Raw genomic sequence first — 27,597 nt, 5'->3', positions numbered from 1 at the left:
ATGGTCTGGCTCACATTGTAGCCATCACCCTCCGATGGTCTGACTCACATTGTAGCCATCACCTGCCAATGGTCTGGCTCACATTGTAGCCATCACCTGCCGATGGTCTGGCTCACGTTGTAGCCATCACCCTCCCCTGTAATGGAGCCCGCATTCCTGCCATAAAAGTTGCACTGGGGTCAACAGGAAAGGAGTTACAGGAGCATTTGCTTACAGGTATTTTCATATAACACTAGGGCCACCTGGGTGGAAATAGCTTCTCCCATAAAATATGAATTTATATGGAAATGCATTAATTCATTGTAATTGATCGACAGCATGCTTGTGTGTTATGGACTGGAAAATAACATCAGTACATTTATGGAGGTGAAGATCTAATTTTTTTTAACTTCATGACCAAACTAATTACACATTACACTTCTATTGAATTATTCTTCTTCCATCCTTCCTTACTTAATGAACCCTTTGTAATCTTTAAAGTAAATTATAATTCATGAAATGTCCTATTATAAAATCAGCTGAAGTCACTAAAGTAGGAAAACTAAATGTGTAAATCCTTATTCAGACATTATTTGTATGCACATTTATAAACAGGAGTGTTTATATATAGTATGCTAAATGGCTATGTACAAATATAAATGCGAGAATGGATATAATTATATGGCTATCAACCAGTGAAATATTCAGCGCACATGATACGTGGTGGAATGTATTCTGCCTGGGTGAGTGGAGACAGATTGCATAATAAAATGAACATGGCAAAAGTGGGGTTTAAGTCAGGAAACAGAACAGGAAAGCAATTTCCTGAGTTATTTAAATGCTTTCAAAGAGAAATGTCATTACATCCTTGAGTTACACTGGCATATAATTGCATGAGCATCACAAATAACAATGTCTTACGAAGGAAAACAGAAGTTATTATAGGAAAATTATTCCCAATCATAAATCTTCATTTTAAGCTCAGGTAAATACACACAGAAGGGATTTGCATGGCTTTAAAATTAATTCCAGTCATTAAATCATTCATTATTATGATTCCAAAAAAAAGTTTGTTTCTCATTACATTTTTTAAAAACCTTATGAGCATGTTGACAAAGTGTAGTCATGTCTATTGTTTCCTATGAAATGGAAAAAATATGTGATGGATTGATGGGTGGGTAGATAGGTGGACACATATGCAATGTGAGACAGAATATTGATTGTGGAATTTGAGTAGGGGCAAAAACTATGGGTGTTCAGTGGCATTTATTACCATTTTTATGTGCCCTCGATAGCTTTCCTAATAAAATGTTGAGATACCATGTGGAGAGGATAAAGAGAAGGACATGTTACAGGAAAGCTGAGTGTCATTGGAGCATTTGTTGAGATGTTAACCAGGAACATACCTGGGAAGGAAAAGGAATTCTGCGTGTGAAGGAAATTGCATACCATACTTTGAACGTGTCACTATATCCCATCAAACATGGAAAAATATTCATGCGCCGTGCTCCAGATCCCGACTGTATACCTGGAAAGTAATAAATGGGAAACAGAAAGGTAATGTTTTGGGTTCCATGGAGGACAAAGGACAGGGACTTTGGAAACACCCCGGGCGAATGTCCCACGTGGGCAGTGTTAGTGAGAGAACTCGGTCGTCCGTGTCAGGGATGGGTGGGAAGTCTTTGCCAGAGTCCAGGTCAGGAGACAGGTCGTGAAGGATATTGACAGCAACCCAAAGAGCGACACATCCTCAAATGCAAGTCCACTCACCACACTCAACAATTTACTGAGTTTTTGTTGTTGTTGTTTTGTTTTGTTTTTTGTTAATCCTCACCCGAGGATATTTTTCCATTGATTTTTTAGAGAGAGTGAGGGAGAGGGAGAGAAACATTGATATGAGAGAGACACATCGATTGGTTGCCTCCCACATGGGCCCAACTAGGGCTGGGGATCGAGCCTGCAACCGAGGTACCTCCCCTTGAGCAGAATCGAAACCCTTCAGTCCGAGGTCTGATGCTCTATCCACTGAGCCAAACCAGCTAGGGCCACCATTGTCTGTTTTAAAGGACTGAGCCGGGTAGGGCGGTGTCAGGAACAAAGAGTGAGTCTTGGGAAGACGTAAGCAATATCACAGTGACACAGGCCTTAATAGGATGAGTGAGAAAGATCGCCTGTGAGTACCGTTGATTGCCTGGTGTTGAGGTTGGAGCATTGAAAATCCCGTGGACCCTCACCCACAGCTGGAAACCGTGGTGGTTATTCCCTCATGATCATTCATGCTAGCTGCCCACGGTCATCTTTTTCTTTTCTGTCGGTTTTCTGAATGGAATAAATAATTCAGACCAGCCCAGTAAAGCCTAATTAGGGTGTGCTTTTAAATGATCCAGGGAAACGTGTGTTCAGAGCTAATGAGGCATCGCAGGGGGGAGAGGCCTGGCCGGGAGCGCCTCTGTGAGAGGGAACACTTGGGCAGCCCGATGCAAAGCCGGCGTCACGTGTACCCGTGTCCAAGAGTGGTGTTTGTCTCTTCAGCCTCACACCCCCAAACCCAACTTTCCCCTTGAAAACAGGAGAGGTGTTGAGGTGACACTTTCACATTTTATTTTAAGAAAAGGGCAGGCAACACTATTCTATGCAAAGCCAATAGCATTCTGCTCTTCAGATAGAAAAATCCCTCAAAAAGGCTCAAAGACTTAATTACATCTTACAGCACCTGAAAATAAAATCATGTCGAGGACTGGAGAGAACATTCTAGTACATGGAGCATTCTTGCTCACTTTGTAGAAAGGAAAAGCAAGCGGTGTTTGGTGGGTGTTTTTTGTTTTGTTTTGTTTTGTTTTCTTCAATTACAGTTGACATCAGATATTATTTTGTATTAGTTTCAGGTGTGCAGCATGGGGGTTAGACATTTATATAATTTATGAAATGATTCCCCGGATAAGTCCAGTACCCCCCTGGCCCCATACATCGTTACTACAGTATTATTGACTATATTCCCTGTGCTGTATTTTACGTACCCCTATGTTGTAACTACCAACCTGTATGTCTTAATCCTTCACCTTTTTCACCCACCCCCCTCCCCAACCACCCTCCCTTCTGGCAACCATCAGTTTGTTGGTTGTCTGGGTTTTTTTTGTGCTTAGATGAGCTACTATCTGAAATAATGACAGATTTTGATGTGGATTAACGGATTCAGACTACTTCAGGTGACATTTCATGCTCTGAGGTACTGACTTCTTTGGCAACATCTGTTATGGAGAGCAGCTCTCACCCAGTGAATGATGGAGATTCGTTTATAACCAAACTCCACACTTTGTAGTTGAGGGTAACCGCCTTGTCCCAAAGACGCGTCGTATTGTTATAAATGGCACTCACTCCAGGTCCAGTGGTGCCCCTGAGCGTTCGGTTCACACGTTTGTTGTTGCTGTTGTTGGTATTGAGAACACACTATCCTCAGGCAAACCCCCTTGAGTGGGCACCGCCGTAAATACTTGCCAGCTCACAGATAACACCGTTTCCGCATCTAAGCCTCAGAAAACGGGGCACAAGCGAGGCACCCCGTGACCGTTCTGGAAAGGAAGGTTAAAAACATACATCTACACAATGGACTACTACGCTGCTGTGAGAAATGGAACTCTTACCATGTGCAATAGCACGGAGGGACCTGGAGAGCATTATGCTGAGCGAAATCAGCCAGTCAGAGAAGGATAAGTATCACATGACCTCACTGATTTGTGGAATCTAATGAACAAAATACACTGATGAACAATCACAGATCCAGAGACACAGAAGCATCGAACAGACCCTCAAACCCCAGAGGGAAGGCAGAAGGCAGGGGAGGAAGGGTGGGGGGAGAAGACTTGGGGGGAAGAGATCAACCAAAGAACTTGCGTGCATGTGATCATAACCAGTGGACACAGACAATGGCAGGGGGTGAAGGCCAGGGCTGGGGGGCGGGGGCAGGCTGGGAGAGGACAACGGGGAAAAGCAGACATATGTAATACTTTCTATAATAAAGAATGTTTTTTAAAAAGCTAATTAAAAAGTCCAGTTAATTCAGCTTATCAGGAAAGATATTTATAAAAATTATGTTTAAAATACAACAAATGAAGCAGAGATTCGGGAAAAAAATGTCCCAACGACAGCTTTGTCTCCCGTGTCCTTCCGTCAGGATAGGCTCTGGGGACATTATTAGTCTCCTCACATCTGTGAGGGATTAGAGCTGGAGCACAGGCCAGGGACCTCCCACCAGGGAGGTGAGAGATGAGGTGCAGCCAAAGAAATCTAAGCGACAGAAAGTGCTGCCTGCCTTTCCCTGAAACCCTCTCTCTGTGCGAGAGAAGCCGGGCTTGGTCACCCCGATGTGGGAAGTAGAGGCCACGTCAGGCAACAGCAAAGGAAGGCATCGACCCAGGCGCCCCAGCACGGCTCCGAGCCATGGGGGACAGTGAGTGTCCGGCCTGATGGGTTGTGAACGAGGGAAACACTGAAGGAGATGCGAAGTCACTTGGTTTTCAGTGCCCAGATCAAGTGATGTGATCGTGATTCTCCTTATGAGGATCCTTGCATCTATTTTCTAGTAAGTTCCAGAATATTCTAATTGGGGAGCAGAGGTTATTCTTGTTTATTGCTGCTTCAGACAGTGAGAGATGCGAACGTGACCACAAAGGACCTCCATAATTAACTCCCGGAGCATCATAAAATGGTGCTTCTCAGGAGAGCCCGGGGGATCATCAAGTTCAACTTCCAGGCTTTACCGATGAAAAAGAGGGAGGCCTGGGAGGTTAGATGACTCTGTCCAAGGTCACAGTGCTCATCTGGGGCAGCGGTGGAACGGAAAGACAGCCCTAGACCCATTCTCCCGATTCACCCAGGTCATAAAAATTCCCAGATCTTCCCAACTTTTTTATTTTTAAGCTGTGGAGTGTTACGTCTCAAAGACATGCCATTGATGTTTCTCTCTCTCCCCCCCCCTCCCTTCCCCTCCCTGGAAATCAATAAAAACATATTGTAAAAATAGTTAAGGTGTTTGGAGTGGAAAGCCATTCCTGTCAGGACAGAGCCACGTGTGAGAGCAGCGGGCTCCGTCACAGATTTTATTTGAGTCTATTTCCCCTTTGGCAGCGCAGACTTGGAGGTGCAGAGTCTGCGTCTCATGAGGGCAACCACTAACGCAGAGTCACTGGCAACAGCATGGATTCCACCCGTCGTCTCAGATGATAAGAAACCCTAATGGGAGACTGGGACAGAATCATTAGTAGACAGCAATATTGCTGGAATCACCTAAATTTATCTATTATCATTGGATGCTATTTAGGAATAGCCTAGTGTCCTGTGGTAGGACATACTTGAACTTGTAGATGAGAAAGGAAAAGGATGAGCTGGAAGTGTGTAACGATAATTACCCCACTTTTGTTCGTAGCCAAAAATGTGTGCTGATACTTAAATGCCCCTAAACCAGCCGTGGGCAAACTACGGCCCGCGGGCCGGATCCGGCCCGTTTTAAAAGAAAAAAAAAAAAAAAGACCGTACCCTTTTATGAAATGATGTTTACTTTGAATTTATATTAGTTCACGGAAACACTCCATCCATGCTTTTGTTCTGGCCCTCCGGTCCAGTTTAAGAACCCATTGTGGCCCTCGAGTCAAAAAGTTTGCCCACCCCTGCCCTAAACTCTCGGTTTCACAGCTTGACGAAAATCCCTTCAACTCACCTTGATCTAGAAACAGGTTTGCTAGACATCGTGTTCTCCCTGGAACGTGAAGGGCGGTGATGACATTAATGACACTGTTGTATGTCACACCCAGATAAAAGCTGCAAACACCTGGCACGGCACTCCCACCCCGAATGGCAGAAATTATTGGATGCACGGGGCCTAGAGACCTCCCTCTGGGGCCTTTACCTGGCCCGGGTGGAGGTGGGCCTTTCGGAGCAGCCTGTAGTGACTTCCCCGCAGCCCCTGCTGGCGGGATCTTTCACGGAGAGAGTTTTGCTTTCGGTATTTATGTCGTGCGGCCGGCTGCTTACCTCGGGGCGTGAGAGTCAGGGCTTTGGAATCTGGGTACCAGGCTCGCTCTGTTGCCCATGGAAACAAAGGCTTCTTTGGAGGGAGGACGCCCTGCAAGGAGCAAGGCAGAAAAGAAGCCCCTGGACTCTGACCGCTGCCCTATTGGACAGTGTTTGATGCGTGAACAGCAGCCACAGAGATGTCTGTTCGGGATCACAGTACTTAACGGCGCCTTGAGAGCTTGTTTTTGGCATCTGTAAATCACTTAGAGTAAGAGGTCGCACTGCTTTACATAAGCTGGTCCTACGTAGGGCAAATAGTCCAGTGGGGACGACTTAGGGACCTTCAGCAACGAGAGGGAAAACGGGCATGCTGACATGCAGGGAAGGTGGGCAGATTGTGTGATTAAGAAGAAAGCTTTGGACATCCATGAAGGCTGGCCCACGAAGCGTGTTTCAAAATGTCATGGAAATGGCATGGACTAGACTTCCCCAAACGTCTGCTATCTTTCTTCCAACATTCAAGCTACAAATTCAACCACATGCTCCATTTCATGATGAAGAAGCATTTCTGGGGATGAGAAGTCTGGCCTTTCTGGTAGCCTTGTAATTAGCCCACGCTGTGCCCAGATAGCACAGAGGAAGATGGATGGCAGCAGAGATAGAGAGTGAGAAATCATCCAGGGCACGATGACAATACTCTAGTGCAGTGGTTCTCAACCTTCTGGCCCTTTAAATACAGTTCCTCATGTTGTGACCCAACCATAAGATTATTTTCGTTGCTACTTCATAACTGTAATGTTGCTACTGTTATGAATCGTAATGTAAATATCTGATATGCAGGATGGTCTTAGGCAACCCCTGTGATAGGGTTGTTCGACCGCCAAAGGGGTCGCGACCCACAGGTTGAGAACCGCTGCTCTAGTGAGTCATGTAGAAGGCACAGGGGACAGGAATGGAAAAGAGAAAGAGGCAGAAACAAGTGTTTATCGGCCATGTCGCTTGCATCAAGCACAGAGCCTGAAACTTGACCTCGGTTATCCGGAGGCAGCCATCCTAATACAACTGAGAGACGTATGTCCGTGTCCCCATTCCAGACACTGGGAGGGAGATTGCAGAGGGAACTGTGGAGAGGAACGAGGTGGGTGACTGAATAAAGATATAAGTAAAAGAAAGTAACTTTCCAAAACTGTTTCTAAATATTCCGAGTCAGATCGGACCTACTTTTTGTTTGTCACTGTGCCTGCATTCCTGAAGAGTATGAGACTGTGCTTGAACTTGCTATCAGGTGCTTGTAGTGCAAAGTAGAAAATCAGTTTCAGGACGTCTTAGGTGGGATCAGAATGATTGGGCGGTTGGTTGGATGTGGTGGGTTAGGAATAGGATCCAATGATAACTTCAATGGAGGGAGACCAGGTGGGTGGCAATGCTTATTAGAAAGCTACGCAGCCCGGCTGCCGTGGCTCAGTGGTTGAGCATCAGCCTATGAACCAGGAGGTTACAGTTTGATTCCCAGTAAGGGCACATGCCTGTGTTTCGGGCTCGATCCCCTGGGCAGGGGTCGGGGGGGAGAGGGGGTGTGCAGGAGGCAGCCTATCAATTGTTCTCTCTCATCATTGATATTTCTATCTATCAATCTCCCTTCCTCTCTGAAATAAAAATATGTAAAAAAAGAAAAAGAAAGCTATGCAATGTGGGATGGGGGAAGACAAAGTTATAAATTCTTTCAACAAGAACCTATTACATAGTATTTCTGCAATATTTGGGCGGAAACATGGAACAGAAGTTAGATTGCCTCGGGGGCATTGGGGCCCCGGAAATACATTTGTCTCACATGCTTGAATGAGTCAGGGTTTCAGCTAAAGGAGGAGAGACTGGCATCCAAGGAGACTAAGATGTAACGTGAGCAGAGTGTGGGCTGTGAGGGTGGCACACGAGAGATGGCCACAGGGTAGGCGGAGGGCAGAAGAGACGCTTGTGGGAGAAACGTGGAGGTCGAGGTCACAGAGGGTAAGCGGATAGTTGGTCCCACAAAAGGTCACAGAGCGAGTCCATCCAGCCAATGACAGTTACTGCCGTGGGCCTATACTCCGGGAGTATGAAAGCCAGCCGATGCGGGCCCATTGGTGGGGACCCTTGTCAGAGAAATTGGAGCTTGTTTGGCACCAAAGCTAACTGGGGTGCGTTGCATTGTAAATGGGGAAGGAGGGTGTGGGGACAATGAGTGTAGATGCCCTGTTCATGAAGGAGAACAGGGTGAGGAGGCTGGGACCACGAGGAGCTACAGAGTCAAGGCAGGCCCGCTGAGGATGGGAGAGATGTGAAGACACTTAGAAGGAAAAGAACGAGAATGAGGGGGAGGCCGCGGTGAACGACAGAGCAAGGTCAGAGGGCAGGCAGGAGCTGTGTTTGAGAGAAGCAGGAGAGGCAGAGAGGAGACAAGAGACCTCACCTTGACAGTGAAAAAACCACAGAGACACTATGTTCACTTCTGCTACCTGCCACTTAGAGTGGAGGCATTCGGCAATTTACCAAATCAAATTCCTAATAATAATATTATCTCCCCACATAGAAGTAGTAAAGCAAGTAACACACAGAACTTGTAATTACTGTTAATATTGGGTTATAAGTGAAGATGAACAAGGTAATGTGTGTGTGTGTGTGTGTGTGAGAGAGAGAGAGAGAGAGAAGAGGGGCTAAGGAAAACCAAACCTATTTCCACCAATTTTTTGGTGTTATTACTGAGGTCTTCTTTTCCCCTGGCCCCTCCCTTTTCCCACATCCCTTGGGATACAGTGGGAATGGGAGGCAGCTGAAACATTTGTTTCTAGATATTCCAAAGTTCAGCTCACAATGTATTGATCATCTGCTGTATTCAAAGCACTCTACCAAGGGAAGGGGTTACAAAGGTAATGAAGGCAGAGACCTAGCCGCTTTGAGCTCCCAGTCTCCTAGGGCAGAGAGGTAACTACACAAACACCTGCAGCGTAAATGTCGTCTCCCCCAGCCTTGCATCTTCTACCTCTTTAAAAGCAAAGTAGAATCAGCTCTTTCAGAGGCCTCTCTCCTTAAGGCCGGAGGTCGTCGGGACTCTGGACATGTCATTGGGTGTGGAGATACGTTGGACGCACATTAACGAAGAAGAGGTTTGTCAGCCCAGCCCCAGCGGAAGTGTGGTGCCCGGCCTGGGAGGGGCTGTGACGGCAGGAGCCTGGCATGATGTATTGCTCAGTGATGATGTGCAATCGAGGTTCAAAGGAGGGCAGTCGGCTCTTCATAATAAAAATTCCATCCTTGCATTTTTTTATTTATTTCAGAGATAAAAATAGGATGCAAGCAGGGAGAAGTGCTTCCCTTGAAACAGGAACTTTCTACAAAGTGGAAAACCTGAAATTAGATCATACATCAGCGAGTCTAGTGCATTCTCTACTTGCAACGCCGGTGCCTGAGTGATATGGCTGGCCTCTCGGCAGAGGGGTTTACATGAAAATGAAAATCTCCTTCCTCACAGGGCACCCTCTCCTGCTGGGACCCGTGGAAAATTTGTAGCTCAGAGATTATTTTCAGAGTAGTCAGTAGTGTGACGACTGCCGCCCAGCTGTGGGATGCTTGGGGTAAGATGCAGATGCACAAGATAACCTCTTATTTAATACATCTCGGGGGGGTATGATTTATTCCCCAAAACAAAAGATTTCTAAGTGTGTAATATTTCATTCAAAGGCTTACTGTTACCACATTTATCCCCATAAAGTGCCCACGCATACCTACTAAACAGCTTGCGTTTCAAAATTCTTTGTGAAAAACAAAATTTTATACAAAGTAAAATCAGTGATTTTCAGTGAATTGTGCAATAAAAAAAAATCACAACCATAGAAGACAGAAAGCACCAAAATAAACTCAAAGAGATTTAAAAGCATAACAGAAAAAAGCCTATAGCTGCATAGAATGCTTGTATAAACTCACCTGTGTACATCTAATTTATAATTTGCTGTTAGGGGTTTTCAATTTAGCTTTTCAGTTAATCGGTGAGAATCATACTTTCTGGGGGGAAAAGCATTTGGGGAGTATTTTCACCTCCAAACATAAATCAAAGAAAGTGTGAGAGTAACAGTAACTTCTCTGTCCTCTACAGGACAAGCAAATGGGGCTGGAGTCATGAGAGAAATATCTCATCAGTTGTTTGCATTGATATCTAAAGCGCCAAGCTTGATGGTTTGTCACTGAGACAAGAGGTCTCAGCATAATAAAATAGCTGCAAAGGGAAGAGTGATAACCCAGGGTCATGCAGAATATTGGGTCAGATTGCATCTGGAGGTATCTGCAGACCCAGGGGAAAGTTAATTCAACTAAATAGTCTTTCTCATAGTTTTTTGTTTGTTTGTTTGTTGTTTTTTTACTGTTTACTTTGTGGACTGTGTCCACTGGAAATTCACATATTGAAACTCTACCCCTCAATATGATTGTATTAGCCTGTAGGATGTAATTAGGATTAGATCAGGTCAGGGTGGGGCCCTCATGAGTGGGATTAGTGCCCTGCTACAAATCAGGAGGGAGTTCTCACCAGAACTCAACCTTGCTGGCACCCTGATTTCAGATTTCCAGCGTCCACAACTGTGAGAAAAAATTTCCAGCTGTTTACAAGTCTGTGGTATTCTTGTATAGCAGCCCGAACAGGCTAAGACACTCCCCACCTTTCTTTCATTTCACGCTTCTTACATTATCCAAACTTCTTGGCTGAATAATTTAATATACAAATATGTGTTGAATATCAGATCTTCCTGCAACAGAAGTGTTGCTTTTATTTCTTTTTAAAGCTATTTGAAATGAATTCCATTGGCTTAATTCAATGCGGATTGTATTTAAGACTTGTGGGTTAAGTGTCTCCGATATAAGCGTATCGGGTATCTCAGATGATATAGTGAAATCATCTCAGCTACAAATACTAGACAGAAGTTCATTCTATGTCTTCACTCCTTTATTCTCTCCCCGAATGCACTCAAATTCAGGTAGGCTCTCTATTTAAATATCAAGGGAAAATATTTTTGGGAAGACCAGCTAGTGCGCTGAGCAGAGTTCATAATGTTTTACACTAAAAGAGAAATTTCCACCAATTCAAATATTGAATTTGTTCAAATGAGAAAAAGTAGACATTGTTCTGTATTTATTATTGGTATTTCTTATCCCTAAGAAAGTGCTAGTAGTGTGTGTGTGTGTGTGTGTGTGTGTGTGTGTGTGTAAATCCAACATGGAGCAAATTAAGAGAGGAGAGTATCAATACTCTTTCAAAGAACTCCATCCATAGACGCTCTTTCTATAAGTAGCAGAACAGATCATAATGTATAAATCACAATGATGACTTACTGCAGATCATCACTTAAAAGCAGGCCTTGTTATCTGCCCTCATGACCACTTCTGGTTCATTCCTGGAGAAACTCGCATGCCTAGAACTCTTGCATCGCAGCCACTTCCTGTGAGATGAGGCCGACGCAGAAATGCTTCAGCCTCTCCTGTCAGGAAAGAATCAGCACAGTCTCTCTCTCTCTCTCTCTCTCTCTCTCTCTCTCTCTCTCTCTCTCAGAGCAAGCTGTTTCAAGTTGTGTTGACTCCCACCCACACTCTCCACCATCCTTTCCTTGTCTGGGACTCAGCCTTCTCTTGCCTCTTTCTTCTTTAGATTCCACCCCTTTCCCTTTCCTAGCAGGCACATGTTTGTGTCCCTACCCTGGCACAGGTTATGCTAATGCATTCATCCGGGATTCTCTGTAGGCCTGAGGACCACAGCTACTTCCCAATACAATGGGAGGGAGAGGCCAATAGGAGAGCAAGCGCTGCTCTATGATGGCCAAGGAGGGCTGCGCTGTTGGGAGCTAGAGGGCCAGTGTGTCCACATCTCTTCCCACTTCAACTTCGTCATTGAATCCGGCTTAAGCCAGTTTTTCTGTTCTGGCTGCAGAGCCCAAAGGACAGGAAATCATTACAGGGAAAACATTTCTAGCAAAGGTCACTTTAATAGAAAATTACATCAATCACCTTGAAGGAAAAAAAAAGTTTCAATTGATGTCATCATGGGATAGCATCCGTTTTAGTTTCTGACTTGAGTTTTTAAAAGTTAATCTTAACTTCCCAGACAACAGCATGGTGATTACCAGAAGGATGGGGTGGGCGGGGGGGTAGGAGAGGGTAAAGGGGAATAAATGGTGATGGAAGGAGACTTGATTTTGGGGGTTGAGCACACAATGCGATATACAGATGATGTTCGGGGTGGAGAGAACAGTCTCTGCAAAGGCTCAGAGGCAGGAAAATTAAACAACGGAGATTAATCCCAATTCTTAACAAGCTAAAGAAGATGAATCAAGAATCAATTACCAGGGCTGATTTATTCTACGGAAGCCTGTGATGCCACACAGGGCTGATATTTACAGTGGTAGGAGGCGATTAGCACAGACATTTGCTTAAACACCCTTTAGGCCAAATTCCCTTTAATCTCAAAATTACAGTTGTATCAATGGTTTAGAAAATAATTTTCAAGATAACACCCCCATTTTTTAAAAAAGTATACTTTGAATCCCTGTGAAACATGACGAGGAGTCATCTATTTAAAATACAAGTGCTTTTATGGAACAAGGTACCATTTCAATAATAAATTGGCTCTTGAGAAAGAAAAAAATCAAGTTTAAGATAGCTCAGGCAGCAATCTTGGCATTAGGACTGTAAACTGAGTTAAGTTTTTGAAAAATTGCAGCTGTTATTGTATAGTCAGATAAAAAGTAAAGGGTGAAGTGTGTCATTCACATCGAGGCGTATGAGGAAAAGCCCATTTCTCTACATGATTTGTATTTTACCTGAAACAGCTATAACCCCGCACTCCCCAGGTTTTTCGGGTGCATAATAATTCCAAAACATCCTACATGTGAATTTCTTCTGGCGCGAGGTGGATACCAAGGGCTGCTAAAAATATATATCTACGTTCTAGAAATAAAACGCCACGTAAACCTGTGTAAACTGATAATATAGTAAATGGCCTTACTGTGTGCGCACGGTCTATGATTTGTAGGCCCATTTAAGGAATTTTACTTCCTTATATAGCAACACCCTGAAAGCCAAATTCATGGCTATCCACGATCTTTACGCCAAAATGATGAATCCCCCGCACAAAACAGACTTCCATGAACCCATGTTAAAAGGACTCTCAGAATCCGCGTGGCAATGCAAACACACTACAGCCTTCAGAACGCAAGCACCTCTTCCCCTCAGGACACATTCTTACTGCCAAGGTGGCTTTTCTGAAATCGCTGCCTGTGTTTGTGAAACTGAGGCCACGTCTTTGAAACTCAACACATCCTAATAGTTAAGATCACTTCCTTACGTGCGCCTAATCCTTTCACATCACAGCAGACCTAGTAGCAGAGGAGTACAAAGCTCAGCGCTTGAAATCCAAAAGCCTTTATCAGAAGCTCACCTGCGGCCAGGCGACTGAACTAGGAGCTGGACTCTGAGGATCAATAACGAAGTCCAGATTCTGCCCTAAAAGAGCTGAGAGAAGGGTCGTCATCACAGAGAATGAATGAGCATAAGGCAATGCGAGATACTCGCGTATGGATAGAGATGGCTCACAATGCTAGCAGCAGACAAACCCTGGGGTCATGGAAGTTGTCATCAAAAAGGGTAGTGTAGCCCAGCCGGGTTGCTAGTGGTTGAGCGTTGACCTATGAACCAGAAGGTCACGGTTCAATTCCTGGTCAGGCCACATGCCCGGGTTGTGGGCTCCATCCCCAGTGGGGGGCATGTGGGAGGCAGCCGATCAATGATTCTCTCTCATCATTGATGTTTCTATCTCTCCCTTCCTCTCTGAAATCAATATATATATTTTTAAAGCTAATATATTAGCTAGAGTTATTTTTTTAAAAGAGAGAGAACGTTCCGGGTTGACCAGGAGTGGGGGAAGATGTGGTTTTCCTGGGGTGCTAATCTCTCTTTGAAGATTCATAGTCAGACTTCCCTCCCTTCCTCAACCCCAAAGCCCCAGTCCACTGTTCCTTTCTCCCTCCTGCCCCCACAATATCTCAGTAGGGAAATAATTTAAGTTAATCCTGTAAAAGTCGGACCCACAGCCAGGGGAGTCGCTCACACTCCCTGTGAGACCCCTTTCCCGCTTAAGGGTTAGGGAATTGCTTCGTAGAGCATTTCCCCCTCGAGATGGGACTCCTGTCCTCGTGAATTTATAGTTGAATTAAACGCGCTGAAATGGTTCAAGACAAGCACATTTAGTATTATGTGCACCCCCGCCCCCCTCGGTTTGGGAGGCTCCTCTCGCAGTCTCAGATTGGGGTTAATTACTGATGATTTGTCCTTTGTAGTCATAATTTTTCTCTGGCGGCTGCACACAGTTATTACGGGCCTTTCCTTTGTCCCGCCTAATGAAATGCTGGAAGGCTCCGCCGAGGGTCCGGTGTCTGCTGAGGCAGCGGGTGGTTTGCCATCGAAATGAAGTGTTCAGCTCGGACTCCCGCGGCAGACCCTCGCCCCCGGCTCTCGCAGGCAGCGCTGTGAGCTGCAGCTGCCGCCACTCATCTGTGATTAAACACAGACAGACACACGGGTTCGAATCCGCCTGGCGATCCTGCAAAGGGGACCTTGCTGCTGGGGTTTGGGCTTCCTGTGCTTTGTCTGTGACTCAGTGAGTGCTGAGAACTCACTGCAGTGGCCGCCGGGAGTCACCTGCTCTGGGGAAGCGAAAGGCAGGGCCCCTCAGGGACAGTGATGGGCCCAGCGCAGGGGCTGCGAGTGTGAGGCATGGAAAGGGGCCCTGTGTAACATGACAGAATCGTGTGTGTGTGTGTGAGGGGGGGGGGGCGGGATCAGGGCTCTGGGAAGGCAGCTGGCACACAAACACACTTCTGAGAGGTCAGCTAGAGAGAAGGGGGTTCAAAACTAAAGGGCAGGAAGAAGGGGGCTGTGGGTGGCATCCAGCGGGCGGTTATGTAATGAATAACCGTGCACGTGCTCAGGGACACTTGCATTACTGGAACAAATAACCAAAGGGCGGGAAGGAACTGATTTGAAATCTGAAAGCCAAGCGCCATGGCAGGCAGACCTATGACATATTCACAGGGGCGGTCTGTGGCTTTCTAACCACTCAAGGATTCCAGAAGCCCTTGCTTATGGCTAATTAAAACACTAAAAGGAAGCCCACAATTCCCAGTTCTGCTCAGGGGAGGCGCTGTGGCAACAATCAGAACCTGTGTTCCCAGGAACATTTTCCACAGAAGAGGCCCCTGGCTTGCTCCTCTCCCCCAGCCCTCTTAGTCCATGGGGACCCTCGCTGAGGCTGCCTTAGGATGTTGTCTACTGAAAAGCATGCGGGTAGGGGAGGTGAAAAGGACACTGACTGTGAGGGAGCACGTGGTTGGGAAGAAGTCCCTCCCCCCAATCCATCTGATCTTCAGTGGGGTTGCTTTAGGGTCTTTGAGAAATCGCATACTGCTTCCTTCAGCCTTGATGCAAAGTTAAACCTAAATCATGGACGGTCACCTATTCAGTATTCATGGGGCAGTTTCTGTGATCCCAGGCACACCAGGCATTTCAAGAGATAAGGAAATCCCCCAAATCAGTCCCTGTTATCAAAGAGTTAGAGAACAGAACTGCATCCAAAATAATGATAAACAATATATAAGGAATCTGATTTAAATAGTACGTTTCTTAACAAAACTGTAGGTCTGTATCAATTAAATAATAGGAGTCGCTACAGCCAACAGCACCAAAGGGGGATAAAATCTTCTACATAAAATCTTCAAAGTGTGGTCCACAGGCCAGCACCGCGGGCATCATCTGGGTGCAGACGTGAAGACCAGGCACCAGATCTACCACATCAGAGACTGGGTTTTAACAAGAACCAGGCAACTTGTATGCACAGTGAAGTTTGAGAAGAGGGCAGGAATCCCAGCTAGATTCTGGGCTGATCCCCAGCAACTAGTCTCACAACATTGGTAGGTGACCAATGAATATTCATAACAGAAGACAATGCAGTCCATTGCCAAGTACCAAGAGTACAGGGGGAAATCAAGATGAAAAGGATGTACCTATTTTTAAAATATTCAGAGAAGCCCCACTATGGGCATGAAAAGATAATATTTAGATGATTGAGTAGAGTCCTCAGTGTGTTTGACAGTATCCCCAGAATTCCTGGGGAGTGGATATTTAAAATGTCATTTTTAAAAAAAGATGTTTGTATTCATTAATCTCTATTAACTAAAATGATTTATAGTATTTCTAATATATCAACTAAAATGTTATCTTTGGGCATGCATGTATAAATGGGAAAATTATACATTTATGACTTCAGAGCATGGATTAAAATAGACTCTAGAAATATTTTGCTTTCATCTAATTATTCTTTATTGATAAGATTCTATGAAAATGCTTTTATGTTAAACTCTCAAAAGAATATTAAGAAAAAGCATGACATCTTTTACTATGCCCATTATCGATGAAATGAAAAGTTAGAACTTTATAATAATAAGAATGTGATCAATCTGGCTTTAAAAATATGTCTGTCTAACTTTTATTATCAGGTTTCTATTACTGGGCATCACTCTGTAGTTTTTTCAATGTTGGAAAATTCCAATACAAAATCAATAAAAAGCACAGAAAACATTATGTAAAGACATCCCGCAGGTCTCTGGGTTGTGTTTTTGAAGTAGGAAGAGGTTGTCCACATCATTGCTTCTCAACAGGGCAACTTATTTTACTAGCCCTCATAACTCTCCGAAAATACCCAGGGCCAGCCCCCCCCCCCCCCCGTCCCCAGTCCTATTAGGTGAGAATTTCTGGGTGTAAGACTTCACCATTTATTAGGTAAAGGTGGTCTAGCTAAATTGTATCAGTCCCTTATATTCTTTTGTAGTTCCACTTTTCACTTATGCACATCATAATTTGTTATCAGTGTTCATATTTTGCAGGACCCGTATTGGCATAAGTCATACAAATACTTTGGCTGGGAATAAACAACAAGTCCATTATGATAAAATTCAAAATCAATCTAGGCTTCACTTTTCGTTGACTATTATAGAAAGACAAAGGGGATGGAGAATTTTCAGCCCTTCATTAAAATAGAGCTCTGAGCCCTGTCTCTGGTTCAGCTCTGGAATGTAGATGTAGAGTTGATGAAGGTGGAGGTTGATTCTTTGCAAGCACCTTCCCCTCTATGTCTCTACTTAGCTCACTCCACTTTAGGGATCGACTCTGTAGCCATTTCCTTTGGGGCAGTAGCTTAGCGTGTCTGCATAATTCTTTCATCAAACCAGGAATCAAATTTTTAAGGTCCTAGAAATGATATAAACCAATAGAATATGCCTATGGACATCCCAGTGAGGAATTTGGAAAAGTCTAGTTGTAAATCAAGGAAAGCAAAATACAGGCAATATCAATGTAAAAGCTACTGCAGATAACTTGTAGTTATAGCTAGGGGACTAGAGAGGTGTACTAGAAAGATTGGATTGATGTAAAGTTGGGGGAGGAGATTTAAGCACTGGTTTTCTGCAGGGTTTAGTAATCAAAAGAGAACAACCTAGCAATAAAGATTAAGGAGAGCAAGAAGCAGGGTAGTATAGCATTGTAGATGTCAAGAGAAAGATGTGTTTTCAAGGAGAGGTGCTTGGAGTCCAATAAGAGTAGTGATGAAAACATTCAATTTTGACCAAGTGCAAGTCCTTGGTGACCTCCACAGGAACGCTCTTAGTGAACTGCCAGGTCAGGGACCCTGATAGAGGAGTGGAGAGGACAAGCCGAGGGAGGATGGCATTGGCAACTCCAGATAACACTTTTCTGAAGTTTAGTGATCAGGCGTAGCAGCGAAATGAGGAGGAGAAGAACCAATGAGCTCAAGGCAGATTTGTGCCTGTGGTTTGTTGTATTGATTGGATTCATTTGTAAGACTGATGAAAGGGCTTCCTGCTCCAGATTTGGGTTAAGGCGCCTCTATCCACTCCATCTCTCAAAACAGGAATATGGGGAGTTTTCTACGCACCTTTGTTTCCCTCGCTCAACATTCCATCGATTACTGCAAGCAGATTTAACTCCTGTTGCTTGAATCTATCCCCTCCTCTCATCTCTATTACCATGGATTTCGCTCACTTACTTAGATAACTCTCTTCTCCAATCTTATAGTCCTTTAAATCCTTTCTTTATATTGCAAGGAGATACGTTTGCAGAAGGCCCTGGATTCAGGGTAATGAGACAAAACTTTCTGGAGCTCATACAAAAATTTAAAGGGCTCTAAGCAGAAAATTGACATCATCCAAAGATTGTCTCAATGAGCTATGAAAGCTAACTACTAATATGCAATGACATAAGAGTATGAAAATCATATATTGCTATAATTGATACTCTGGTTTATTTCTCAAAATTTTATTTTGCCTCTCACTTTAAATGATTAGTGAGGTGAAGAAACTAGACAATATTTTTTTATCTAACTTAATGTAAAATGATAATGTATTTTTAGAAGTATTATTAATAGAATTGAAGTAAAAAGCATGAGTATCAATGTCTTTATCATCTATTTATAGATGATATAAATTTTTGCTCTTTATGGCATATATCTCACATACCAGATGAATAATATACTCATCTGTTCAACCTGCATTCAGAAGTACAGTGATCTGATAATGGCTAAGGCATCAGGTGGCCACATACCTTCTTTCCTGGGGAGAGTCCCAGTTCTATCGGATGTAAATGAGGTGACACCTGCTAATAGATTTTTAACATCCCCTTTCAGCCTCAGAAGTGTCTGTGTTTGAATGATAAATTGTGTGGTCACTGTTTATGCATCTCTATCACAAACTACAATATGTGCTTTTAGAAAATGTATACATTAGACCAGCGGTCACCAACCTTTCAGACCTCATGGGCGACCAGTGGTCCGCGGACCACCAGTTGGCGCCCACTGCGTTAGACTGTATAACAATAAGAATGCCCAGTACATGTAATTCTGTGTGTGTGTGTTTTCTCGGCCTGCATAAGATTCAGCAGGGAGCTCAAGATTCCCAACAGGATAGAAAATCAGAGACTGAGGTAAAGCATTCTTAACACATGTTAAAATGCTTATGAACATTAAGTGAAGTAAATTTCTTAAATGTGTAGACACAATTGTACTTTCCTCATGTGGTTTAGCAGGATAAATGAAAACGATTCCATAAACCACGCAATGCAGGATTTGGAAGAGCCTAACTGATGAGTAAATATCAGCTGTTAAAATTCTTTATTTTGTGTTGTTATTATTATTAATGTTGAGTTTCAGTTCTAGTACCCCTCTGGGTAGGTTCAACCATCCTGGGGCAGGGTTTGGCCAGCAAGACCACACAGAATTAGGGAGCTCAGGTGGCTTCGATCCTAGGCAGGAACATAGGACACAAAACAGATTCTAACATGGTCAGGACAGGTATAAAACTATACCAGCCTGACCAGATCTAGCAAGGAATGCACCATGCCTGAAGTACCCCATGAGTTCTCAAGTATGAATTCCTGTATTTATACATTTATGTGATACTACCCAAAGTCCTGTTTATTTCCATGCCCAAAGCAGGTTTGTCATGCAGATGTCAAATTACAGAGACATTACAGTATGGGGTGACACAGGGGGTCCTACATTATCTTATTTAGATATTATTCCTGCCTCTGAGGTTGTGATAACTAAAGGCAATGTTTCCTAGTAAGTGCTTTTAAAAAAAGCAACAGTAACTCTTACTGTTTTCTAATTGAATAAACTGTATTGGGAGAGGTGAACAGAGACATACAAGAAAAAAATAGAGGGAAATGTATTCATTCAAAACAGTGGCCAGTTTGTATTTTACGAGAATTAATGAATTTGGGGGGTAAGAGAAGGACTCAAAAATATTTCTAAACATCTAAGAATTTTACCTGGAAGTTAAAAGCATTCAGGCAGAGAATCCTAAACTATTAAAAATATATATTTGCAACATAAATGTGTAAATGCCGAGGAAGGAAACAACTTCCAGCATACCGGAGGTGTTTGGAAAGAATTTAAAGTGATGGGTGAAAGCATAGCAGGATTGTGTGATTTGCTCCATGAGAGTGAACTTGAGATGTATGTCTATTATGTGAACCTGCTTGGCCGTGGAAGAGCAAGAGTTAGGGGGCTTTGTCATGACAAGCAAAAGAAAAATATAGCCCTAGCTGGTGTGGCTCATTGGATAGAGCATTGGCCTGCAGACTGAAGGGTCCCAGGTTCGATTTCAGTCAGGGGACATGCCCGGGTTGCGGGCTTGATCCTCAGTGGAGAGCATGTAGGAGGCAGTCAGTCAATGATTCTCTCTCATCATTGATGTTTCTATCTCTCACTCCCTCCCCCTTCCTCTCTGAAATCAATAAAATCAATCAATCAATCAATAAGAAAAATATAGGCTCCTGGAAAAAAGAACATCAGGGTAAGAATCTGTGTTACTGTTGTATGCAGGATAATTTGCATATAGTGAGAGGCTATTAGAAGGTAATAATTAAACCAAGTCCTGATGAAAAAAAAGCAGCAGTTAGGACACAATGGGGACAGGGTGCAGTGTTACTGATTTAGCCTCCTTGTTTGCTCTTTGAAAGAGAGAAAAAAGCCGATCATGTTATTTTCAGATAATACTAAATTGGGACATGTCAATAACCTCAACGGGGAGAAAAAAAACACAGCAGTGATTCTACATAATAAGCACACAAACCAACATATTAATTAGATTCAGTATGGAAATCCATCTACAAGACATTAATTTGCATAATTATGCAGCGCAAATGAAAGGATGAGTTGACACAATAGATTGTTCCTGTTTTCTTTCCCTCCCCCCATGCCACCCAATACATTGATCTTCACACTAAATAACACAGTCATTTCCCTTAAATTGGGGAAGACATATAGGTTTTTGCTGCATGTAGGATGATGATGTTCATTAGTTTGAAAAGAAATGTGTTCTGACTTTTGACACCAATATTGTAGCTACTGACCCAGGCTCATCCACTCACAGCCAAGCGGACAGGCCTTATGGGAAAACGTTGCTGGGTTGTTGTTGTTTGTTTGGTTGGTTGATTTTTGTCAAGAACCAGCCATGAGATTAGGACATTGAGGACCAGAGATGGAATGCTGCAAAGATAAAGGACAACAGGGAACTGGGAGGAATCAATGCATGGTGTTTGTAAGCCTCCCAGTCTGTGGTATGGAGGCCTGCATGGGCTAAGACGAAAACAGAGTGGGAAGAATAGTCACTGCTCCTACAGAAATGGACATCCCCAGTGTGGCTGCAGAGGGAAGTTCTGTGGTGATGATTCTTTGGGGCCATTTGTGATGTTGGCAACATGCAGCCTATGAACGAGACCCTTCTTGTCCCTTCTGGGTTATTCCCGTCTTAAATATTGTGAAGACAAGTTCATGCTTCCAATGCTAATGGATTTTGAGAGTCTCATTTGATTGGGGGTATAAATAGGGTGTGTGAAGACTGGTGGGTTACCCAATGATAATACGCAGGAAACAAATTAGGAGTATAAATTGTTGACTAAAAATAGCTGCTTGAAAGAGATCCAGTCCCACCGTGACTGGGGCGGAGAGAAGCATCCCTCCTGGGAATAAAGGACTTGCTGGGCTGAATTACAAGTAATAAAAAGAAAAAAGCCACATTCTTAACTGATGGATGGAAATCCCTGAGGGAAAAGCACTCATTTGTACTGTTCTCCTTTTGTGGGAGGCTGATTTCTCAAATGTTAATCTTATTGTGTGAGCTACTCCTTTTCTGCTCTCAGATTTGTCTGCACAGATTGTCATGCAATTCTTCCAGTTATTTTAACTCAATTTTACTAAATGCTCCAGTATTTAACCATTTCTTTACCTCCTTTCATTGATACATCATTTCTATTAGATGCTATTAAGAAACTGTACAAATATACATTAACCTGAATAACAATGAGAATGTATCCTCCCCTGACCACTCTCATTCACACCGCAATGGCTGCCCCATCCGCATGACAGATACTGTCTTCCCACTTTATTTTCTTCACTAGAGGCCCAGTGCATGAAAATTCATGCTCTTGGGGCGGGGGAGGTCCCTCAGCCCGGCCTGTGCCCCTCACAGTCCAGGACCCCTCAGGGGATGTCCACCTGCCAGCTTAGGCCTGCTCCCTGGGGAATCGGGCCTAAGTCGCAGTTGGACATCCTTAGTGCTGCCAAGGAGGCTATGCTTGCAGCCGTCAGCCCAGCTTGTGGCCAAGTGGAGCTCCTCCTGTGGGAGCGCACTGACCACCAGGGGGCAGCTCCTGCATTGAGCATCTGCCCCCTGGTGGTCAGTGTGCGTCATAGCGACTGGTCGTTCCCGGTCGTTCCACCGTTAGGATCAATTTGCATATTACCCTTTTATTATATAGGATAATACTTATTGCCTTCTGACACACTGTGTGTGGGGGAGGGGAAGGCTATGCATAATTCTAAGGTGACTGTCAGTGAATCACATCCAAGTATAGACCCATACTCTTGAATCCAGATGGGACCTGTGACTGGACAATATAGTAGGGCAGAGGGGAAGGGATGTCACTCCTTAATTAGGCTATTGTATATAAAACTCTCTCTTAGCTTGCTGGAGCAAGAAATTCTCTTGGTGGCCTTGAATAAAGAAGCGACTCTGTGTGAAAGGATTGCATGACAAGGAACCATGGGGACCTCTGAGAGAAAAGAATCACATCTGCTGACAGCCAGGAAGGAAATTGGGACTTCAGTCCTACAGCCTCAAGCAACCTTATTCCACCTGCAGCCCATGATCTGGTTCAGCTCTGTACTCCCCAGTACCCCATCCAGTTCTCCACTCACCACAAGTGTTGAATGTGACCAGTTATGGGGACTATTTGAAGTGCTTCTCTCTAGGAGGGCTAGAGAAACCAGGTCAGATGTAAGAATATTTAGGAGTAAAAATCACAGAATTTAGGAACGACTGGGTGTTGGGGGTGAGAGAGAAGGAGGGTGACTTGCAGATGTCTGACTGAGGCGACTGGTGGTTTCACAAGTGAGTTCCCCTCACTGTGGGCCGGATGCCTGCATCCTGGGGTTAAGAGAGCAGATGTTGCATTTTGGCCTCGTTCATTAGCTGACTATCTAAGGGGGGTGGAGATTCTCTTTATGCTGAAAGCAGTGTTGTTGCTTGATCTGCCCCAGGGACACTCACACAGCCAATTTCAGTTCCTTCGGGCAGCGTTGGCCTTGCTCCTGGCAATAGCTTGATGTATATCAACATGCCTAAAGCCTCATTACTGTCACCCAGGGTGGACTGTCAACTGGAATAAGCATCCTAGCAAGTTTTCTCCCTCCTCCTCTCACTGTCAGGTTCCTCAAACAAGGCATATGTTTCTGTCATCGCCAAATTACCGGCACACGCCCTAGAGCGTGCATTCTCATTAATTACAGGGCTGTGTCAGAAACACCTTGACATTGGCGCTGGGGAAGGAGCCCATGATGCATGTGCTAATAGCACACCTTGTGTCTGTCCCCAAGGCCTGGCTACAAAATGCCAAGCATCCGTCATCAGGAAGCGAAATCATTACAGAATGTGGGTGACTTTTGACAAGTGCCTCCATGGGAAGAACTTTCAATGAGTAGAAAATCAGGGTAGCATAGTTTTGGGAGGGTGATACTTACAATTAAATATCAATGTTTAATATGTATTGATAAGTACAGAGAAGTTGCTGACTCTGTATGAGGCTGGAACCCTTATCCCATAACTCTTCTCGCTATATCCTGTTACTTACCCACCCCTGGAGAGTCAGAGCCAACTATATAAGTAAAAGGAATGTCAGGGGGACAGAAAGTCAACAAGTTAGGGACCAATATATATTTTGCAAAATCAAGATGTGGCAAGAGGAAGGTTGGATTTGGCGAATAAAACTTGGAGACAGTGATCAGTTGGGGGATCGTTTCTGGTAAGAAAGGATGAAAACTTGAACCAGACCAGTGATGCTAGAGATTCGTTTGGATGTCACAAAAGGTAATACAGTTTATTGCTTTGTCAGAATGCACAGGCCTCATTTCCCAACTTAACTTCATCTCCATTTGTTCCTCTTTCTAAATTAACCTCGATATCACAGCCTTACCTTTGCTACACTAAATGTCCCATCCTCAGAATCATCTTTACCCCTTTCATTCTGTTTTGTCTCATAGGATTAAACTTAGGCTACTTCCACTAATTCATTTTAAAATCCTATCTAATGAATATATATTGAGCATCTACTGTATACCATGCTTGTTCCCCCAAGCCCTCAATAGTCTAGTGCAGTGGTCGGCAAACTGCGGCCCCTTGAGTGTGGCTCTTCCACAAAATACCACATGCGGGCGCGCACGTACAGTGCGATTGAAACTTCACAGTGCGATTGAAACTTGGCCACACTCAAGGGGCCAAAGAGCCACATGTGGCTCGCGAGCCGCAGTTTGCCGATCACTGGTCTAGTGATACAACCACTCGTGTTGTATTTCTACTACAACATGAATTAGAAATCTGAAAATTACTTGGTAATGTAATTCATACGTTCACTGAGCACCTACCATGTTTCAGGCAATGTTCCAAGGTCTGGGAGCGTAGTAATAGACAACATCATCTAAAGGACCCACCAGCAGGCGACTTCCAATCTCAATAGGAGGAGCACGGTCAATAAACAAAACAAATAAAATATTTGCCATGCCAGATGCCTCTGAGAATTGTGGAGAATAATAAAGTAGGGAAGTGGAGAGGAAGTAGATTAAGAGTGTCGACTTGGGGGCATGAAATTTTAAACTAGATTGTCAGGGAAGATCTTACTGCCAAGCTATACTGATGATGATTCTCTCTCATCATCAGTCAATCAATCGGTCTCTCTCTCTCTCTAAAATCAATAATAAATATAAATATAAGATAGGTGATTCAGTGAAATCACCAAGAGAGTGCCAGTTTGTAAGCTTGGAGAGAGAGAAAGCTATTGGGAGTTGGGGGAATGTTTTTCTCACAACCCTACAAATAATGGAAAAATTATTTTGATTTTACTCTTAGAAATGTATCTAGTTAATGCTCACACACACACACACACCTCCTCCTTCACTTTGTTCTCCCACCTTCCTTACCTCTTGCTTAGAGTAACCTCCTAACTCAGCCCTTCAACTCAGGCCTGTGTCCCTCATGTCCGCCTTCCACACGCCTAAAATAAAGAGACTATTGAGTCATTCTCCAGTTTAAAGGCTCCCAATAGCTTCATTCCAACCTAGAGAGCAAAGTTCGAATGCAGTATTACTGTCTATGAAGGTTCTATAACCTGCCCCTTCCCTTTCTCTTCAGCCTCATATCTCATATTCACTCTATCTTCCATTTTATGATCCCACAGTAATGAACTCCCAGTGGTCCTCTTCTGACCTCTGTTTCTTACTCAACTCCTTCTGGTCTCCTTCTTGGAGAGAAATGCTCCACTTTTGACAGACTCTTACCCAGTGTATGAAGCAGAGCTCAGTTGTTGCCCCCTCCGGATTTGGGGAAGACCTTGCGTATCTGTGCCCTGAGAACGCCCTGTGCTCCTCGCTGTCATAAGATTCAACACCGGTTACTGGAATGATCTGTTTCTACGTCTCCCCAGTGCACCATGGTTCTCCGAGGTCAGTGACTGCACTCTCTACCTCTTTCTATCTGCAAGGCTGACCCTACTCCGGCCTGCAGTGGCCACTCCACTGCAATGAAAGTAACGGAAGGAGACTGTGGTTTCCCGGCACATACAGGAACTGTCCTCATGGCTCTGCTCACACCACTTCCGGGCCTTTCTTATGCCCTGAATTGTCCTAACCCCTCTCATCCTCCAGGCCCGATTTGCATGCCATTTGCTCTGCATGGCAAGTGTGTCCGCACCCAGACAATCTCATCTTTTCTTCAGATAGAAGCCCTTGCCACTACTTGTATGTCTCCAAGGTAGCACTGTGCACAGTCACACTCATTGCTCTTTGGCTCTTTTGAGTAAGTTTATGGACAGAGAGAGGGTGTAATTCACTTTTCACAAATCACCTTGAGTCTCGTGTGCTGTTTAGCATGTAGTAAACATTCAGTAAGTTCTTGGTGAATAAATCTCTTAATTAATTACCATATTGATTGACTGAGAGCTCCTAAAATAGATACCATCATATAGTTTGATTACAAATAAAACAATGTCATTAGAAGTATATATGTATACAATTTATTTTTTAAATGATTAAATCTGGAATGAGTTTTGAAATTAATCTATTTTTGTGGGTGAAGAAACTAATGCCAAGAGACTTAAAATTAGTTCTTGAGCCAGAAAGAAGATTTCAAGTATCTTGGCCATGGCCCAGCCTCCTGCTTGGCCCACTCAACATCCTGTTGTTTTGCTTCTCCCCAATTCTTCCACATCTTGCTGTTCACCCCATCCTCTCCACTGGGCAACACTTGCATGGGGGTTTGATATGGTATATATTTCCAACAAATATTTTAAAATCAAAAATTAACTATTCTTATTCTAGATGCCATCTTGTAAATACTATGGCAGTTACTTTAACATATTTTATCTTGTCAAGAGAAAGAATTATATATAAATCTCCTTAATGTCCTCTTTAATGATATTCTGATGGCTAGGGACTTGCTTTAATCAGATGGACTATTATAAATATTAAAAGACTGGAGCTCTGCCCCCAATTCCCAAAAATTGATAGATTGACTCAGCCTTATAACCAAAGGCAGAAAGGTATTCCCATACAGCCAGCCTTCCCACCTTTAAAGACTGCTTTCCCCATTGCCCTGAAGCACAGGCTGGCCACGTGAATTCTGCACTATTTTTCCAGGTTGCTTCATCACCGTTATTCTCAAGGATATCACAGAGTGATAAATGTTATAATAAATGTGAAAACAGGGTGTAATGGGGACAGGCAGGTGATGTTCCCAGCTCAGACTGTCAAAGAGTCATTGAGGGGAAAACAGAAGTTAGCCAGGCAAAGAATAGCTGAGGGACATTTTAGAAAGAGGAAGAATTACATGAAAAAGAATAACAAGTTGGTATTTCATGGGAGGGAAGGTAAGAAATGTTGACTAGGTTTAGCTTTTGGAGGGGTACTGTGAGATCGACTAAGCCTGGACTCTATCTGGAACATTAGAGTGAGTCAAGGAAGGATTCAAAGAGAGGAGAGAAAATAAAAACAATTGCATTTTAGAAAAAGAACACTGGAAGCAATGTGGAGAACAGATTCAATCAAATGAAGACCAAAGACTTAACTTAGTTTAGAAGGAACTAGAAAGCATTCCTTCCCCAGAGAGAAATGGCAAGTGATTACATTAAGACTGTGGCTATGAAAATAGAGACTGAATGGACCCCAGAGTAGTCAACTAGATTGTTGACCTACAAGATGGGGGAGGTAAATAGAGAGTAAGAAAAAGTCATTGACTGGAAAACTCCATGGGTGATACCACTATTCACAGAGGCATGGGCTTAAGGAAACATAAGGCATTGGAGTTTTTCTCTTTTTTTGGGGGCGGGGGGCATGATAGTGAAAATGATGAGTTTAAGGACAGCATGGATTGTGAAATAATAAAACTAATAATATAGACTAATAGGTACTACTCTAAT

Source organism: Myotis brandtii, unplaced genomic scaffold (genome assembly GCF_000412655.1).
Source record: "Myotis brandtii unplaced genomic scaffold, ASM41265v1 scaffold131, whole genome shotgun sequence".
Lineage (NCBI taxonomy): Eukaryota > Metazoa > Chordata > Mammalia > Chiroptera > Vespertilionidae > Myotis > Myotis brandtii.
The sequence above is the reverse complement of the archived record's forward strand: the minus strand, read 5'-3'. Positions refer to the sequence as shown.